The 17,420-nt window shown below is 37.7% G+C and overlaps 1 protein-coding gene across 12 annotated transcripts in view; it reads left to right on the top strand.

The window, feature by feature from the left end:
- Positions 1 to 17,420, top strand: part of SLC10A7 (solute carrier family 10 member 7) — a 154,931-nt gene that overhangs the window by 18,542 nt on the left and 118,969 nt on the right. The gene's annotated exons all lie outside the window — the stretch shown is intronic.

The following is a 17,420-nucleotide window of genomic DNA, read 5'->3' as shown; positions in this document are numbered from 1 at the left end:
GACATCTTCACTTAGCTCTGATGTGTGAGTGAGTTGGTGGCTTGTTTTAGATGACTGGAGAGAGCCTTCTTCACAAGTCCTAGGGATTATAGAGAGGAAAAGATCCTTGTCACTTTATAAGAAAGACATGGAGAGACAGCAAAGAGATTGTCAGGCTGAAAGCCAGTAGCAGTTTTTATAGGTGTATTGGATTTTTTTTTGCCATAATCAATGGAGGAGATATCCGGTGTTGACATCAACAGAGTGGAAGAACAAAGGATTCTAGCTGCAAAGAAAATAATGGAGTGACTAGTTCTGTCTCAGTATTTCTTGTTACACGAGACTTAAGACAGACTTTTCAAATCTCATTTTCTTACATACTGCCATTGATGGTAGTGGTGGCAGCAGAGGTGTTTAGCTGTTCAAGACAGTGTTTCTGTATTGCTTAAGAATAACGTGTGTGCTAGTAGTGTTATAGGTACCGTGTTCTGAAAATATCTGATATGTGGCATTGTAAGATACTTACCTGTGGTTGTTGGAAGAAGGTATGGTGGAGATCAAAACCGCTGTCCAAAGATGAGCCTATATAATTCAGACTAGCTGGTATCGTTCTATCCAGAGAGGTGTTGGCTAATGTAAGTGGTATGGAGGAAAACTCTCTGTGCTTTCTGAAAATCTGGGCTTTTGAAGGAGAGGAAGATTTATGGCTATTCTGTCTTTTGTTTTGGTGGAAGTAGCAGTTCTTGATGTGATGAGCAGAAATACGACTTGTCTAGTAAGGCTACAAATTCACACCTATTGACTTTGTGACCCATTCCTAGTTTTTTTCAGCTCCTCTCCCTGGTTTCTGTATGATGTGTGGTTTGTTCTCTCAGCTGCCTTTCAACTCTTATTTCTTTTCTCTTTTTCTCCCTTTTCACCCTGATTTTTCCATCATTCCTCTTGTGATCTCTTCCTGTATGGTGTTACTTTCATTAACCCTGTAAACAGCTTTCTAAACCAGCCTATTCCTAGCTTTTGTTGCAAATGCATTTAGTTCATCAGCAAAGCCAGTTTCTAGTACTGAATGTGATTTTATGGATGAAGGCCCCAGGTGAACAAAAAAATGTTCACATGTACACCAGCAAAAAGTAAGGAGGGAGCACCATGAGAAATCAAAATCTAATTTTTAATTTGATTGTATTTTCTCAATTATTTAATTGTTTCTGTCATCAGTAACACTGATGAAGTCTCTTGATTTGTGAGGAGGACAGTCCATGTAGTAAAAAAAAAGTTGGAGTGAAAACCAGGTCTCACTTTTGTTTTTTGCTCTTTTTGAGTCGTGAAGGGTCAGGATTTTAGTGATGTTGTTGCGTCTGACAGCACAGAAGGCTTTTCTGTGTCATTTTTTTTCCAAAATTCTTGTAGTTCTTCAGTGAAATTATAAACCCCAATTCTTTAAAAGTTGGCTTCTAACTGTGCATTTCTGCGAGAGACAGACAAATAAATACATCAGCATTTCAAGGTGCTGTAAAGACAAGCCTATTAAAAGCTTGGAGATCCTCAAACAGAAGTGCTGTGGAGGTGCTGGATATTACTACAAAGTATTCAGATGGCAAATGTCATACTCTTCTTAAGAATCAAAGTAATGAAGAAGAGAGATTGAAAATTAGATCTATAAGTCTATTATCAGTTTGGGAGAAAAACAATTTGTGATGACTTTTATGGCAGCTTAATGACATATTTTTGAAAAGTGTAACATAATAGGCAAGAGCTGTGATAGAATTGTACAGATAAATCGTGGCAGACAGTTCATTTTATTGAAGAATACTTGTGGCTATTTTGCTATCTCATACACAACAAAAACATTGAGGTTTTTTTGTTCAGTTAAGCTGTAGCTTGTACAAAACCTCATAATCAAGGTGCTGGGTGGGTTGGTTTTTTTGGCAAGTTTTGTGTGGATCTGCTGTGCCTTTTGTAAAATGTGTTGCATATGCAAGACAAGATTTTGAAATATGAAATAGACTAATGAAGAAAGCGAGAATGGTATTTACAAAGTAAGATAGAAAGTAAAGAAAGAGTTCTAGTATTGATTTTTAGATTTGTTTTTTGAAGCAGATGTAGAACATAAAACCAAATATAAACTTGCAAGGTCTACAGCTAGCCTTTCTGGAAAAGAATGAAGGAAGAGTAGTAACATTTTGCCAACAAATTATATAAAATAGTTTAAACTGATATTTTAAAACAAAGGGCATATGCATACTCACTGAGAAATGATCACTGGAAAATTCCATTTGTGAGTGGTGTGTTTTTGATTTTGGTTGGTGGGTTTTTTGTTTTTTTTTTTAAGTAAAAACAAAAAAGTGAACCCTAACACTACTGTAAAGTCACAGGAAAGGTATTGATTTATCTAAAAATACCTGAAGTTCTTTGAACTGTGTATACATGTACATTAACCTTTTTACAAACAAAATAAAATGAATAAAAAGAAGTACAAGCTCTAATGGTTTGAGATTCATACACTGATGCACTAGTGTACCAAGAGTGTTTACCCTTGGAAGGTAACACATGAACATTACGAAACAAAATCGTTTAAGATCTTCAAATAAACTATATGTGTCATGATGTGTAGTTGTCTACTATAATACAGTTTTCTCTTCTCTAAAAATAAGTACAATTTTACAGTAGTATTGTCTAAAATTTGAATTCCAAATTGCATTTAAAATATACATTTTTTTAAGTTTGTTTATGGAAGGGTAAGTAATTTCATTCTATTGTTTTTAAATTTGATACTGTAAAAGGAAAAACCTATAATGAAAATGTGTTTTTATTTCCTAAGCAATAAATTTTGTCTGCCTACACAGATTAAACAGTTCTAAATGAAATTGTAACTAATTCTACCATTACATACAGCACTGAAGTCTCTGGGAAATGTATGTGGGTGTCAGAGGACAGATTTAGGGAAGATATCTGTACTTCACATGTACAAATATAAAGAATTAACTGTGTCAGCATAAGCCTTGTATGTACATAGGAGCTGTTGTGCTATTAAATTCACCCACTCTATTCTAGTATTACAGTCTAATTTTTTATGTATCCTAAGAGTTTACTTTTCTTCTATCATTACTGTGCTTGGAGCAGATGGTTTTTATTGAAGTATTTATTGATACTTAGGGTTTTTTCCTTCCCTGAGTGGTGAGTGCATTTTATATCCATCAATGCATAGGAGTAGCCCAAATTATTACTTACAATATGAATTTCATCACTATAATGTGTCCCAGTCACGCAGCTCCATTAGATATCTCTAGAGTTCCTTATTGTCTTCTCAAGTCTTCTATAACCGAAAGCAATTGTGGAATCTTCTGGGCTTCTTCCCTCTCTCACTGTTCTGCTTTCATTTATCACTACCAGTTCTAATACAGATTCACTACTAAAACTGTTTAGAATGGAAGGGATTTTCAAAGGCATTAATCTCTGCTTTTAGTTCTATAGGAGCAAGTTCAGGCAAACAGTGAGGGTTCTAAGTCCCCGTGTTTGAACACTTCACCTGCAGATTCCTTACTTAGCTTGTATGAAGTTTCAGATTCTCCCAAGACCTTTGAAAAGCAGCTGATTTACTAACCTAAGGTGTTGAGGTTGAGTTGACTTGGATGAAGTAAAATCTTTGAATCACCTGGTTTACAGTACCTCTAACTCAGGGTCTTTCTTATGGCTCATAAGGTATCCAGGGAAAAAGCCACTCTCCTGCACTTGTTGGAGTGTAAGAGATTTAATTTATGTTCTTGCACTGCCCTAACCTCTTTAACTGCACAACTTTATGTACTGTTAAGATGTATGATCCAGAACTTGCAGTTCTGTGCATGTTTAGCTTTCCCAAATCTGGGGTGCTTGTAGCAGCTCTGCCATAATCTAGAATGTTGTAAAATTGCCAGTTTAAATTATGCTAAACTACTTGGGCTGTGGCTGGAATCTACCTGAAATCATTGTAGCCTTGTTACAGCCTTTTTACAGCAATGTTTGTCCACTGTCTTAGATCTGACTTTGTAACCAGAGTGTTCTCAGAGGCTTTGCTGTTGCTATTCTACAGTGCTTGGCTGGAGACATCAGTTTTTTGTCTGCTGTGGGATGTTCAGTGACTCTGAAAGCTGTTTGTGGCATAAAGAAGCCAGGACAGAAGAGGACTCTTGCTCTCGTGCTTGCAAAAGTGGCGTTTAAAGCAAGGTGGTTTTGTATTTGTCTTGGTCTGCAGGTTAATTCAGTGTAAAACTATAGTGTGCAAGAGCTTCCTTTATTTAGCAGGGAGTGCTGTATGAAATGCATTGCATATGCAAAGCATGCATTTTTTTAAACTATTTGAACAAATCATTAATACTTCTATTAAAATATTTGTGGAGAGTGGAGTCTACTGCCCCACTAAAATTCAGCTACTGTACTCTGATGTTTAATCTTTACAGCTGTTTGAAAGAGAGAATGCAGATATTTTACTAGCAAGGGAGGTGTTACCCAGTCTCTCTACCTCAGTCTTTGAAAAGAAAGGTTATCTTTTGGAGAGCAGCGGAGACTGGAAATATTATTCTGAAGGTGACAGCTTCAAAAAGTTACAAGTGGTTTGTTTGCAGTGGAGTGTTTTATGCAGTCTTCATTCCATTGAATGCCTGCACGATGCCAGTGTTCAGCTGTGTAAGGGCTGTTTTCTAATGGCTTGATTTTGGCAGAGCAGTGTAGTTAGTTGTCTACTGGCACCAAAACCCAGTGAAACACAGTTCTGGTTCTGCTGTCCCTCACCCATTTGCTTACAAAGCAAATGCTAATTTAATGTTAATTTTAATAGTAACAGAATGATTATGCAATAATCATTGCATATGTTAAGATTGGTGTTAAATCAGCAGAATGGAAACTATTCAGCTTTGTCCGCTGCTTGTAGGCAGTTTATTTTCTACCATGAACAATAAAGATGGTTCCTTTGACATCTGTTCATGTGTTCACCTGTCTCTGTGGACCCCTTGCACAAAGGGATACTGCTCCAAATGGTTTAGCATGGCTGTTGGTGGGCCCTGCGTTGTGACTAGGAGTGAAAACATGTATTTTATAAAACCAGCAAAAGATAATATGCAACAATATTGATTGTCAAAAATGGAATTAATTCAGTATTTCTTTCTAAAAAGAACCTTTGGAATGATGATGTGTAAAGCATTGCTAACATTTTGATATCTGAAGAATACTTTATACGTTTGACTGTTGGCAGCTCACTGCAGAGAAATCAAAATTAAACATGTCTATTGAGAATACAAAATGCCCTTTAGGAGTGTCTTCGGTGGATTTACTCAAGGATAGCATTACTGTTCTTGAAATGTGCCAGTTCTGAACACTGGCTTGTAAAGAGATAATGTTACCTTGTTTCTCCTTTCTTAAATTTGTCCTTTGTGTGTTAAAATCAAAGCTTCAGAGTATTTCACTTGGTAAAGTTTGGGGTTTTTTTTCTATCCAAGCACATTTTTTTCTGGTGTGAATATATCTGCTTAGTGGCTACTGATGTAGGAAAGAAAACTATCAGGCTTGCAACGTTAATAGTTCTATAATTTATTTTCTTTAGCTCTCTTTTTGGGTGTGCAATACAAAGTCCTGATTTGTGGAAATCATAGCTGTAAAACATGAGGCAGGTATTTCAGTTAAAATTACTATTGTCTTTAATTCTTTTTCAAGAAAATTAAATTGACTTTATTGTCCTTTTTTCCTCATTATGATTATGAGAGAACATTGTGAAGGTTTTTGTCTTCTGAATTGTTTGTCAAATGATTATATTCAATGCATGTTAAGAAAACGTGTTTTGCATTCTATGAGGAAAACCTCATTTGTGTGAAGAGGCAGAACAAATTTCTAGATTCCTTTATATAAATAAGAATAAACAAGCCCATATTTATTTAAAATGTTTTTATAGAAATCTTATGAGAAGATAGAATATTTTAGAAGTGTTTCCCAGTTTGTAGTATTCTTTTTTTTACTTTTTTTACTTTTTTTTCACTTGTTAGAGCATTTGGCAAAAAATGGGAGAGCAGTAGAGCAGCAAATTTTCTCTGATTTCAAAGGATTATTTAGGCTCCAGTTTCTGGAAAACATTGGCCCTATGACAAGATCTGAAAACAGCATACTGCTGGTAAACTGTTTCTGGACATGCTGAAGAAAAGCCGCATGCCTCCTGGGAACCCTTTTTCAGACATGCAGTCCCCACAGCCGGGTGCCTTCCTGCTCAGCTAGGATTTTTACCGGCGTTCCCTTGTGCCTGTGGCCTTTTCTGTCTGAAATCTGCTACTTCTCCTGCTACTTCTAAATTATCAAGGATAGAGGGGAAACGGCACCCCTTGGAATACCTGTAGCAGAGGCTTAAACTCCTGTATTTGCATGGGAAGTCCCTATGAGAAGGTGGTAGTGCTCAAGAAAATTTGAGGGGCAGGAGACTTGCAAAGGAGAATTCGTTAGTGCATTCGCTCTACTGTGGGTGCCCTGAAAGCACAACAGCCCCTGGTTATCCATCTGTGTGGTGGGGAGAAGTTTTACCACTAAATACATCCCCACCATAAGCTGCATTTCCAGATTGTTTGCTTTGCTGGTGTTGTGGGTCCTCTTGCCACCCTCACCTTAACTACTGAAGGTCTGCACTGCTTGCCTCTCGGAATCCTGCCCTGCCTGGGGCCCTTGTAAGCATCCCCAGGGAGTTGGCACCAACTGCCTGGCGGCTCTGTGAGACAGCATGAAGCAATGTTGATGTGGGAACTGGTAGGAGCCACGGTCACGCTTGGCAGTATGTTATCATTGGTTGATGTGCACTTTTAACACTCCGAGGCAGTAGCTATGTACTTTTTGACTAGGGCTGCAAGGCAGTGCTTGAATTTAAGGTAAATAACGTTTCTGAAGGAATTTTCCCTAAGATTCAAGGGAACAAACACCTTGTCATATATTGAGTTGGATACAGTAGTTCTGACTTAATCTATTTTTAATGGTAAAGGGTTGTTTAGTAAGAAGTACATGAGCAAACAAAGCAGGTAGTGTATTTATCAGCAATGTCAACAGCCATAAACTAACTAGGTGTAGTCTAATGCAGCAATTCTGGTAATTATATGGCACACAAACTAAAGAGAATATTAGTGTGCTTGAACTGAATTGTGTTTCAGCTGGTAAGTCCAGAGCAACACAGTATATTTCCTGAATTACTTTGCCAATTTACATATGCTACTACTTCCACGAACTTTTGAAACTCCCTGTTCTAGCAGATATTGTGGATTATTGCAGCAAGATACCCAAAACGTTGAATTTCTAGTGTGTGGATGACTTTGCTTAGCTAGATCTTTTTGTTGTAGTATTTTGTAATGATCTAAGTTAATTTTGTTTGTTAATATTGTTGCAAAATATCTGTAATTGTATACAGGGATCTATACTTTGATACATACTGTGTGAGTGTTTCAGCTCCAACTGCATATCCAAAACCTTTTAAAAAGAAATCTCAATGAGCCCCATGGGGCAAAGTAAATTATTACATGTGGTGAACTCTTAAGTCATAGACCAAGGTCATGGCAGTGAGAGTGTATTTCAAAAAGGTTTTATCTGTGCTTGGAAAGCAAATGAAATCTCTCATCATTAACTTTAGAATTATAGTTATAAGAGGATTTTCACTAGAGGTGAAAGATCAAGTTCATGGCGGACATAATGGAGTCTGAAAAGTTATTTCTCAGACATAATACTGGGGCATGAAACATTCACTGAGGTTTTCGCATTATTGATGGGGAGTTTACAGCCTCTAATCCAGATACAGAAGATGAGAATCATTGTGATTATTGCTATCTATTGTGGCTTTATTTCAACCTTTAGATGGAAAAAAAACCCCTCTTTTTTTTTTTGTAATGCTGTAAAGACTTTTAGAAAAAAATCCTAGCTTTTCAGCTGTGTCAGGTTTTGTCATAGGATACAAATAATCCCTTTCTTAGTTAATAACAATAATCCTTTTATAGAAATGTAATTTAGTAAACCTGAATGATCTTCAGTCCCTAATGAATTAATCAAAGCACATGTGTGTGCAGTGATGTTGCGTCTCTGTCCGTGTTTGTTGATAGTTCACATAAACCAGAAAGAACAAATTTTGAAGGGAAATGGGGCAGAAAAGCGTAAGTGGAACTAAGGTTTTTAGTGACCTAGACTATTATCCTGTCAGCAGAAACGGATATTTATTTGTCTGTTTATTCAACAGACTTTTTACATTTTACTGGACTTTGCATGTGTGCATACATGCATTTCAGCGGTACCAATGAGCAGTAGAAATGTGCTCAATAGTAGAGAGTCTGAACTCTGTGCTTGCGTTTTGGGAATGGTTTTGCAAATATCTCTGCCAGTGACAGCACTTGCTTGTTCACAGAGTTTACAGTGCTCAATCCGCTTGTAGAAGCGTTGAGATTTGCCAGTTATGTACTGCATTTCAAAGTAGAGTATTAAAACAAGCACTGGCAAAACCAAATCCTTTCATATTTGTGCTTTCACTGTCATGAAGGTTATTACATTTACAGGAAAGTTTCAGCTGTTGTGATTTTATTCAGAAGAGTCCGTTTAGTCCTGTTTTCATGCCATTTCTAAGTAAAACTTAAGGTTTTGGGGTTTTGTTTTCTTAATGCTTCCATCTACTTTAAGAAGTGATGTTTGTTAAAATGTGCATTTGTTTCCTGAGTTACAACTACAAATAGCAAATACGTAGGCATTTCTGGCAAGTGATATTTTAATTTCTTTGAAAATATAAAAAATATGAACTGATACAACAGTAAGAAAATTCTATAACTGGAACTAGAGAAAGTCAGCTCTAAGAATGGCTGTCAGGTTTTTTTATTCTACTTAAGCAAAGTAGTTTGTTTCAAAATGAACATGTTTTTAGGGAAACTTCATACACTCAATGTATATGATTTCTTAAAAGTCCTATGAGAAGAGGAAGCATAAGCTGTATTGATAAGTTACCTGTAAGTCAAGAAATGACAACATTAAAGTTGGGCATAAAATCTCAGTTTTGATCTATGGATATGTTTTATGCTTCTGTTTTAAAATGGCATGTGAACATGCAATTTAGAAAATGCATCCTATGACTTTTTTTTTCTGTAATGTTAATATCATATGTGTTATCCCAGAAATACTTGCTGTACTTTCATTATCCAAATGGTCCAGAATATCTGTATTGAGTGAGACTTTCTATATAGGTTATGTTCTCTAAGGTGTATATTTCAATAATTTAGTCAATGGCCTCTTTTACACATTTTCTCCTCAATGAGCAGTGCAATCTCTTTTGTACAGTTGTGAGGCATTTCTATTTCTAAGCGTAGTCACAAATGTCTGTGACCTATGATACTAGGACATTTTTGCTATTCATACCACCTTTGTTGATGATTTCTGCATGACTTGATTCTCTGCAATTTATGATCTGAGAAGCTCAGAACAATAGATATTATTTGTAAGTATGGAATACCCAGAAAAACAGGCAGTATTGTAAAGTGCTGTCCTCAAATACTTCTGAAAATGAGTCACTCCAAGGCATCTCTGCTTCATAAGGGGGCCACTCTCATGACCCCTTGAGTCACAAATGCCTATGTTGTTACATCTAGGTTTTTGAACTTTCCAAATACTCCTAGCAGATAAAACTCAAGTGTAGTTATCTTCTGCAAATAACGAAATACCTACTCTGCAACCTTTCTTTTCTATTTTCTTTAGAGTATTACATTGAAATTAGTTGTATTTTATAGGTAACAATTTTCTCTCGTTTTAGATGTATATAAATTCAAAACAGTAGCCTCTGCATTAATTCTGATTTACTTTGTTATGTAAATGGGAAATCCTGGAATGTAATGACATTTTATAACCCAGGTACTTTGAGTCTGACAGTTTAGCGCTGAGTTGTTAACAGGACTCAGATGTGCATTTCTGTCTTTAGAATGTGTAAAATTTCTTTGTCGTTGTCTTAGCAGTATAGTTATGCTTACTACCTTCCCAGCTCTTCCCCCCTCTGGTATTTTTGCATAACATAAGTCACTGTGCCCACTGTGTAAGTATCTTGTCTTCTCTCTTAAGTGATCACACTGACTTTCATTTCCCTCCTCTTTCAAATCATCAGCCAGTTCCAGCATGTTGTTTGTAGTCTTTCTTGCTAATACAAAACCACAGTGAAATCTGCAGTAGTCTTCTGTTTCCCAGACTGCCTGGTCTTAGTAGCAGTCAGTGCTTTCAAGAGATTATTTTACTCAGGCAAATTGCTTGTTATGCTAACTTATCATACAGTATCTTGTGAGGTAGATGGCTCATTTAGCAACACTTCCAGCAGGCTATGCTCATGGTTTCTGCATCAGCTCTTGTGTTTTTATTTTTATTTTTTTTGTTTTGCTTTGTTTTGTGAGTGGTGGGAGGCAAGAGTGTCTTTTTGTACCCTCTAATAATTTTTTGCAACCCGATGCAGATGTGCCATACAAGCAGATTTTATGGAGACTTTATGTCTTTCAGGTTTCAAATTCTTTCTAAATTGTGTGAGGCAAACAATGGAAAATTTCATTTTCTCAGGTTATTTTTTCCTGTAGAGCATATTGTAGTATGCTGAGACTTTATTCTGAGCCTTAGATGTTTTTACAAAACTGGAAATAGTTGAATTTGGTTTTCCTGCTAATTAGCACATGCCAGCTGCCACCAGCAAAAGAACACCTGTGCTGCTAATGAGAGTACCTGGAAACTTGGGCATGATTCTTCTCCTTCATCCTAGTGAAAATCAGATATTCTTCTGTTGAAATCGAAGCAATGGACTGGGTAAGTTAGGAAAGAGTCACAAATGAAAATTGGGTCTATGTGATTTGTAGTACATGGCTTCCAGAAGCAGTAATTGGCCTTAGCTGGTGTCCTTATGCAAAAGTGTGCAGTTGACATGATGTGCTAAGTAGTATGTACAATGTCTACTGTACATTAATTACTGTCTTTTTGAGAATATAGTCTTTGTTTCAAATAAATTGTGCATGTAAATTTGAAATAGAAAAGCGAAGAAAAGTGTTGCTCATACTATAAATCAGGGGTCCTCAAACTTTTTAAACAGGGGGCTGGTGTGCGGGTGAAGTGGTAGGCAGTCATCTGCGGCTGCTTGGTCGTCCCCGCCCCCCCCCCCCCCCCCCCCCCCAACTCCCGGCAGGGAGGGGGTGGTGGTGGTGTTCTGTAAATACCGGGGCCGGATTGAGGACCCTGGGGGGCTGTATCTGGCCCGCGGGCCGTAGTTTGAGGACCCCTGCTTTAAATGCTTCTTTAGACAGAGCTTTATTTGTGGGTTAAGTGTATGCCATTCTCTTGAAGCTAAGAGTAATCATACTTATTTTTTTTTTTAGGAAGTATGTTCATCAGGAAACATCACTAGGTTTTCCCTCTGCTTTCTCCTTATGGAGATATTAGAGGAGTATAAAGTCATTTTATTAGCTGACGTGCTGTTTAATTGCAAGGTAAGAAACAGAGCTTTGCGCAGTGGAGGAAACGCATTCTTCCATCTGCATTCAGAAGCCTGTTTCCTCCAGCCTTTATTGGAGGTAAAGACAGCCTCCAAAACCCAGGAGAATTTAATCAAAGTAGTTTATGGATGATTTTTCCTAGGTTTGTTCATACATACAGAAATAAAATATCTAAATCATGAAGAACTGCATATTATACATACAGTCAGCAGTGAACTATAGAGCTGTGCTGTTAAATGTCTTAGATTAGGAAAGAAGAAAGATGTTATAGTTGTATTATACAGCCTTTCAAATATATGTTGGAATCAGAAGCCCTATTTAGAATTTAGTACTTTGGCAGGATTAATGGTTCTGCAGTGAGATCAATGCTTGAACTGTATGTAAGTTAAAATATTGCTCATTAACTCTTTATGATATAAACTGACTAGGTTTGTGGAGGAGTTCCAGATATTGTTCAAGGTGGTGGTGCTAATATCCAAAATGACTTTTCCTCTCTCTGTTCTACTGTAATGACAGATAAATGGGAGCTACTCCGTTCCATTTCCAAATTAGGAGATGTGTTAACATGGATTTTGTTTGAAGACCTTTTTTCTCTGGAGTTTGTTTTCATACTTGATTTACCTTTCTAAATATATGTTGGCATTCCTGTCATGGCTACAGTGCTCACTTCTTCCAGCTGTTGAGTTTAAGAGAATGGATGTGGGGAGTTTTATTTAGTGTTAGAAAACCTCACTGAATAGCTGTAATTTTGGAATAGATAGTGCAAGGCGGCATCAGCTACCAATGTTTGGATACCCACAGAACAGAAATCTATACTTAAACGGAGGAGTGTTTATGTTCTGAAGCATTTGCTTATTTGCTGTTGGAGTCCTGGTGATGGTATATGGCTTTGAAAATGTCTGTAATACATATGTCCAAGCTGTAACTGTAATATTCCAGATAATCCTATAAAAACATGCTTTTAGACACTGTGAGAAATGTTTGTTAGAACCTATATCTATATCCTCTGTGTTTTTTCTGTCTTTAATATGAAGAATTAACATGGGGTTTGTTTGCTTTATTGACTAACTGTTTATTGGGGACAGGCATCTTAGTAGGGCCTGTTGTGATAGGACGAGGGGTAATAGTTTTGAAATGAAAGAGGGTAGATCTAGATTGGATATTAGGAAGAAATTCTTTGCTGTGAGGGTGGTGAGGCACTGGCACAGCTTGCCCAGAGCAGGGGTGGGGCTGGGAGCAACCTGGGCTGGTGGAAGGTGTCCCTGCCCATGGCAGGGGGTTGGAACTAGATCATCTTTAAGGTCCCTTCCAACCCAAACCATTCTATAATTTCCTGTGTATTTTGTGAAGTGGTTCTTACATGTTCATATGTGGAGTATTTGTTATTGATTTAAAAGGAGTAGGGGGGAAGGTGTGGGATGTACTATTCAAATTTTGTGGCAAGTGAAAAGAAGAGGGTGTGTAATGAATCATCTACAGTGCATAAAATGCCAAAATTAAAATTCCTCATAGCCTTTACTTTCTTTTTTGGTGTTACTTGTGTTAATGTTATCTCCACTAATACAGTCACATGCTATTTTTAAAACATATTAGCTTGATCTGTTCTAACTTACAGTGTTTTTCTTATTACACTGCAGTCTGGATTGTTCTGCAGTAGATGATGTAATAATAAATACAATACAAGTTTTTAGTGTGGTGGTATGGAATATTTTATGACTTGTTTCTGTTTGCAAGCTGCAGCAGTCACAGAAGTCATCAATTAATCTATAACAGACTGATATCATACCAAAGCTTTTAAGAGACACATTTGTTGAGCATGTATTGTATATAGAGAGCACACAAAACAGTTTATATTGTTCTGGTGCTGCTGGTATTTTGAAGTTTAATTATTCAGACTAAGCCACATTCACTCTAACAACATACCTGCTTGGTGAGAAAGCAAAGGAGAATTTGATTCATATTCAGAAAAAAATTGCCTAACAACTTTCTGAATATCTCAGAAGTATGTTGAATTGTTCAGGAGTGTTATTTTACTGTTGATATGATGTAACTAAAGCTAGGTGAAGCACAGTTGTTTGGGGTTTTTTTTTGTTTTTCTTCTTGATCCGTTACCGTCCATTAGGAAACAGCTAAAATACATTTGGAGTAACTTTTAAGAAAGTAGGATGCTGGGTAACAGCTTGATCTCTAGTAAAGTTCAGTGCACTATTTTCAAACTGCTTCTGTCTGTAGCACCTTTTTAAAGGTTTTAGCAGCAATTTGGTTTTTTTGGGAGCTGGTGTGATATGGCAGATTATTCGGAGGTTTCTCCAAAGCTCTGTTCCGAGTGCTTTGAAAATACCCTGAAATGAAGCAAAGTTAAATCATATAGGCCTGCCTTTAGAAAAGTATTAGAATCTGAATTTATTTAGTGTCCATTCTTTTTAACTTGCTCTTGCCAATGGAGGGGAAGAAAAGGTGTGGTGGTTAATTGGAAACAAAAAGGATACCCGCACAGAAGTACTCTTGTCCTTATCGTTATGTGCCACCCCGGGGTTTTAAAAATGATGCTGCATGGCTGGGATAAAGTTCATAGTATGGCTGTACTTACTTCCCTCGGAAAAATACATGGGAGATGTTTATTTCTTTCCAAGTGCCCTGGTTCTTTCAGTTGCCAAGTGCAGGCAGTAAGCATGCACTGAGAACACTTAGGCTATAGGGGCCCTACTGTAGGAAGGATACAGGAGCACCAGTATAGGAAAAGTGCCTTCTGCAGGACTGCTTGCAACAGTGCTTTTCCAGCATCACATCAGACGTAACCTATTATGATTTGGAGAGGATGGGAATCTGATTGACCCGAGTTTGTGGCAAAACCCAGGTAGCCTCTGATTGTAGAAGAGCCTGGCCTCAGAATTCAAACCTTTCTTTCTCTGTCTTTGCAGCCCATCTCACCCCTGTGGGTTCAGTGCGTTGTGAACTGCCCTGTCTCTAAGCCCAGAGCAGCCACTCAGGCACTCGGCTGAATCTGTTCCAGTTGTCAGAAGGTCATACTTTAGGAATAACACTGCTGGCAGCTAAAACCAGTGAATTAGTCAAAAATAGAGTGGATGTTGGAGTAATTTTTTGGCAGGCTTTTAAAAATGTTGTTTGATCATGCCGTGTGTTGACCTTTCAATAGAATCTTCATTAAATCCACCCATTCCTTGCAGGTTTTTTTACTTCTCTTTGCCTTTGTTACATGTTCTTTCCTGGATTATCATTCATTAGCTTCTCCAAAGAGATTAACAGTTCCTTAAAACAGGATCATGTGCATTCTGGTGTTGTGTGTGAAAGCGGACCTGGAGAGTGGAGAAGCCACAGGATCCCTATAGAAATCTGAAGACAATTTGATACCCTAGTCCACTCGAAAATCTGCTGATACTGTAATGTTTTTTCCCTTGCCAGGACCCTCCTTGCCTGGTGTCATTTCTTGAGCTCTCATGGGATGAGATTAGTCTAAAACAACAAAGTAGCCAGATGTCTGGTTCTGAGAGAGTCCCAGAGGCCAGGGTATGGTAGGCAATAGTAATCGCTTGGGGCTGAAGATCAAAGATACCTGAGAATTACTTATGGGCACATACTATGTGTCATTCCCATTATTAACAGTCTGAGAAAATTTGTATCCCTAATTAACCCTTTTGTTGGTTAAATTTTCTTGCCAGTACAGCCCTGTCCGTAATAACTATTTGTTCTTTTTGGTGCTGTTACATAAAAACATGTTAGTTTAAAAAAAGAAACCAAAATGCAATACTCTCATAGTAGCAAATTTATGTAACCCTTCCAGATACTTTTTATCATGGTCATTTGTAAATGTCAGAAGTTAGCATCATTTCTTTTTGTTTACTGTGCCATACTTAGGGCTGGTGTTATTCCTATCCAGAACTGTGTCAGTAAGATTAGTTAACTTGTCAGGGTAGTGGGTTTAGTTCATTGCTTCCTAATCTAAAATGAATTAGAATCTAATCCCAGAGGCAGGATGTCTGCACATCACTGCTTTTTCCTGTAGTGATATTTCTAATGAAATGCTAATTAATATTTTCAGTGATCAATGTTTGTTTGTATTATATACTCTGAAATAACAAACCAAGATTTAGGTGCTGTCTCTGAATTCTTGTAGTGCTTTTAGAATGAGTGGCACCTGGAGAGAGAGAGAGAGAACCTGATTGCAGCCTTCTGTGCTTTTTTTGTCCTCAGGTGAAAATATCAAGGTTGTAAGTGGAATGTCTATTTTACTAAATGATGACAATGTCTGCACTGTAGGACTGAAGACTTCGAACAGTTTTTCCTAGCTGTTGAATAGTCAGCTGTAGTTATTGGAGATACCCGTTGCTTGTTACTACTGCTAGAGTTTCACTTTCTTTAACATGATATAACATTAATATGTGGTAAATACTGAAAAAAAAATAATTAAAATGTGGTAAATACACACTGTGTGTGAGTGGGAGACTCTGATTTTTCTGGTCACACTGAATGTGTTTGTACTTTATTGCCTATATTACATGTGTTTAACAATTTTAAGAGACTTAATTTTGAGTAGTGAGTGCGGAAAAGATCCCTGAAGTGATTTAAAGGACTGAATTGATTTTACCTGTTTCAGTCTCAACAGTCTCTCCTCAAAATATTTTATTTGAGCAAGAAGCCCCCAAACCTGACTTGCCTGAATGTGTATTGAATTTTTACATTTTCACTTTTGACACAGGTACGCCTGCTGTGTGCATCTTCCAACATGGCCATGATTGCTGCTCTGTTGTCCCTATTCCTGTTCACTTCCATAAGTCATCAGTCTTGCTCTACACCCAAAGGGCTGTTTAAAAAAAAATAAATATCAGCATCTAAAGAAATTTGAGGGCAGAGTTTTCTGATTGTGCAGGGTTATTTAACCTTTCAGGCCCTATGGCTGTTAGCGGGTATAGCCAATCATTAATATTATGTACCCCATTAAAATTCTTATAGGATAGGGACAGGTACTCTGCTTCTCAGGGACACAAAGGAGGGAGGAGCTGTGTAGGAATGGTTCACAGGCAGGAAGCAGCCATTTCCCTACGGATGTAGGCACTCTGGATTTTGGATCATTTGTTGCCATTCATGTGCCGTAATCCAGGTGCATGGGGCCTCACTGTGACTGCTTGGGAGCCACATGCTGCTCAAAAGATTCTGGCTGGCTATCCTGATATGAAGAAACCAACTCTTCATAACACTTGGATTCTGTTTTGCACAACCTTTGTGGGCTGTTTATTTTCTTACTTTTCTTTCTAAGTTGCTCCTTTGGGAGGCATTGCAGCAGTTTTGGTTGTCTGCACTGCTCTGTTGAAGGTCACAGTCAGCACCAGAATAGGTAAAATCCAAGTGTCCACGAGGTCATGTCTGCAGAGGCCAGTGTGATCTTTTTTTTGAGTTACCTTACGCAGGCAGCAAGGTGCTTCCCATAAAGGTGTTGAATCCGTAGCTGAGGTTTTGGGAGAGCCCTACCAGGGTGGATTTGCAACATACCTGAGACAGAAATGCTTTTCATTTTATTCTCTTTTGTTATCTGCCTAAAGCTCTTGGAAACTAAGAAGCCACAGCTACTGTCGACAAGCGAGGACATGACGTTGTCTGCAAATATTACATTAGTGTATATTAGTAGAAGCACTCCCATCCCTCTTTTTGTTTACAGGCTGGTAAAACATACATATAAATTTTGATCACTAGTACCACCTCTCCAGTTTAAGTAAAAAAAAAAAAAGTGACTGGATCTGAATGTGGGAGATTCAAATGCAGTGCAGGAGCAGAGAAAAGCACTGCAGACCTACTTCTCCCTGGCTGATGCCAGCTACTTTTTATGCTGAGGGATGAAGTTATGAGACACTAGTGGTTATTAAACCAGTAATTAAAGTTTGGAACTGGCAAAATTACTGATTTCTGCAGTTAGATTGTCCCCCAGTTTCTTGTTCATGTAGCACATTTCTT

This window comes from Falco cherrug, chromosome 1, assembly GCF_023634085.1.
Source record: "Falco cherrug isolate bFalChe1 chromosome 1, bFalChe1.pri, whole genome shotgun sequence".
Lineage (NCBI taxonomy): Eukaryota > Metazoa > Chordata > Aves > Falconiformes > Falconidae > Falco > Falco cherrug.
This window is presented reverse-complemented; position numbering and strand designations above follow the sequence as displayed.